At 36.8% G+C, this 3,374-nt stretch overlaps 1 protein-coding gene across 1 annotated transcript in view; it reads left to right on the forward strand.

Annotated features, from left to right (window-relative positions):
• The first annotated feature begins 293 nt into the window (after positions 1-293).
• LOC106460675 (glycine receptor subunit alpha-2-like) overlaps positions 294-3,374 on the forward strand; it is a 31,428-nt gene continuing 28,347 nt past the window's right edge. Inside the window, exon 1 of the mRNA XM_022387452.1 lies at positions 294-459. The gene's annotated coding sequence lies outside the window, so the exon portion shown is untranslated. The remainder of the gene's footprint in view (positions 460-3,374) is intronic.

The following is a 3,374-nucleotide window of genomic DNA, read 5'->3' on the forward strand; positions in this document are numbered from 1 at the left end:
GATAGCTCTCGTGTAGCTTTTGCGCGAAAATTCAAAAACAAACAAACTAGAGATGTTCATTAAGTATGTGATTTACTTTATGATTTATTTTCATTATCTGCTGTCCAGCATTATAGGCAGTAACCAACTTCACCGTGTTCTTGAAACTCTGCGCACGCTTACCTTCTCGTGGTCGATTCGGTTCGTATTTAAGTGCGTGTTATTCACACAGAATAAACTGTTCTCGCGGTCTCGCGAACAATCTAGGATAAGGAAAAAGACGGGCTGTTGACTAGTAAACCGTACCTTGGCCAGATGCTTTATTCTCATTCCATTTTTTCACGCGTGCAGATAGTTTCAGCTAGTTAAGTAATCGGAAGCTGCGTGAAAATCATATTAACCTTTGACCTTATAAATTGACTAGTTGTGTCTAATTCATTATTTTACAAACTTTCGAGTCTGTTGTCGGCTCTTCTACTGGTGAGTCTCAATTTTTTATCACAAGCTTTAATAAAAATATTTTATTTCATTTCCATTGTTTACGATTACTTAATAAAGCTTATTTAAAAGATCTGAACATGTTTAACTAGGCCCGGCATGGCCAGGTGGATAAGGCGCTCGACTCACAATCTGAGGGTCGCGGGTTCGAATCCGCGTACCACCACACATTCTCGCCCTTTCAGCCGTGGGGGCGTTATAATGTGACGGTCAATTCCACTATTCGTTGGTAAAAGAGTAGTTGGCGGTGGGTGGTGATGACTAGCGGCCTTCCCTATAGTCTTACACTGCTAAATTAGGGACGGCTAGCGCTGATAGCCCTCGTGTAGCTTTGCGCGAAATTCAAAAACAAACAAACAAACATGTTTAACTCACTCCTTTATTCTCAACAAATATTCTAAAATATTACAAAACAGATCGAATTATTTCGTATATTTCTGATATTGACACCGTCTTCATTACTGGCCACAATGTTTTGAATTTACCCATTCTGTTCTTTTGTCTGAAGTTAAGCACAAAGCAACGCAATGGGCTATCTGCCTCTGCCCACCACTGGTATCGAAACCCGGATTCTAGAGTTATAAGTCCGCAGACATAACGCCGTGCCACTGGGGGGCATTCTGTTCTTAAAACTAAAATATCAACTATAAAATATCTAACCATACCTATAAAGAGTATGTTAAATGATGATGTGGTTCATTTTGGTATTTGATTTTACATTTTCTTATTAAAGTAATCAATAATACATCTAATTCGTTACGTCTGTAAAAGCAACAGAAGTAATTCTTTGCATATCGTTTTATTAAATGACTGATATAATTATTATTTATATTTTATAAAAATTACTAAAATATATATTCAAGTGCTCTGTTACTAGTTAGAGAACCAACTGTCGTTAATTGTTCAATAAAACAACCTGATTTCTCAAGCATTTTAGGAGGGTATACATTCCTTCGTTCTTTGCCCCCTAGTGGCACAGTCTGCGGACTTATACTGCTAGAAACCGGGTTTCGATACCCGTGGTGGGCAGAGCATAGATAGCTTTGTGCTTAATAACAAATAACACCAACAACCGCCGTTCTCTAAGCATACGTACGGATAGTTTCAAAATACGTTGCTAGGGGTTGGGTAGGGTAGTTCGAAATTGCGTCACTAGGGGTTGGGTGGTGAGATCACCTATGGAACACGAGTTGCTATTTTATTATGTGGTTCGCTCACAAACCACCAGAGGGTGTTGTTTAATATCACGATGTTCTTATATTACTGGATGGCACGTTATGATAAAATGAAATTAATTTAATGGTAGCTTTAACCATCATATTATGTGTCAAATATCCACAATGGTGCTAAAGGTCTTCAGTTATATTTACTATTTGTCTATTTGTATTTTTCCCCGATTTATTTTTAATAAAACGTTTTAAAACCTATTGCGTTTTCCAAGTCTGCAGCACAGATAAAACTTTAACTTCTAAAAACAAATTATTTAGCTTGAACATTTTTCTGTTTAGTTTTGTTTGTTTGTTTGGAATTTCGCGCAAAGCTACACGAGGGCTATCTGTGCTAGCCGTCCCTAATTTAGCAGTGTAAGACTAGAGGGAAGGCAGCTAGTCATCACTACCCACCGTCAACTTCACCAACGAATAGTGGGATTGACCGTCACATTATAACGCCCCCACGGCTGAAAGGGCGAGCATGTTTGGTATGTCGGAGTTTCGAACTCGCGACTGCGAGTCGAGTATCCCAACCACCTGGCCATGCCGGGCCCCTTTTCTGTTTAAATTTAAAAGGCAACTGAAACAAGAGTCGAACGAGTTATTTGAACAAATCGTAGACTCTAAAGACGATTACTTTTCATTCTATTGTTGTTAATCATAGGATACTGAACTTTTGTTTCATGTATTTTTAACTAGGAATAAATTAGAAAGAAAATATTTCTCAAAGAAAGTAAATCTAAAAACGCATGAAATCTTTCCAAATTACTTCAATGTAAAACGATTGAAATATTTTTTGTGGTGTGTTATACAAAACTTATACTTTTATATGCTATCTTTTTTTTAATCTTCTCTTCATTTTTTTAGCGGTAATTGAAACGTTACGTGACTACATTAAGAGTTTTTTGTTTTTTTTAACGTACTCAAATTTTAAAATATTATTACTTTCTGGGGCAACTCTTCACAGTACGTCATACGATTAAACATAATTTTATGTTTCCAATTTTTCAAAATATTTATTATGTGAAGTTATTTATCAAAGTATTATAATTATTGGGTTGAATATATATCTATAATCATTTCAGAAATGATAGTTATTTAAATGAAATGCTTAAATGTATCATTGGCTTGATAGCTGTTAACATAATTGGTCAGACATGTAAGTAACATAAGTACATAAATACTGGAGAAACTGCATCATTCAGCTAAATACATAGTCCTTGTGTCGTTGAGCTACTTCAATACACACTGAAGGAACTGTAAACCCATAGTCCTTGTGTCACTGAGCTGTCAGTACACACTGATAGACCTGTAATACCCAGCTAAATACATAGCCCTGGTGTCACTGAGCTGTCAGTACACACTGATAGATCCTGTAATACCCAGCTAAATACATATTCTCGTGTCACTGAGCTGTCAGTACACACTGATAGACCTGTAATACCCAGCTAAATACATATTCCTCGTGTCACTGAGCTGTCAGTACACACTGATAGACCTGTAATACCCAGCTAAATACATAGCCCTTGTGTCACTTAGCTGTCAATACACAACTATAAGTCCTTTGATTCCTGAGATATTTACTTTCTTTCACTGAAGGTTGTTGTTGCTTGTTGAATTCCGTGTATAACTACTCGAGGACTATTTGCGCTCCCCGTCGTTGATTTTTCACTCAAGTAAAATGCA

The sequence above is a fragment of the Limulus polyphemus genome, unplaced genomic scaffold (assembly GCF_000517525.1).
Source record: "Limulus polyphemus unplaced genomic scaffold, Limulus_polyphemus-2.1.2 Scaffold814, whole genome shotgun sequence".
NCBI lineage: Eukaryota > Metazoa > Arthropoda > Merostomata > Xiphosura > Limulidae > Limulus > Limulus polyphemus.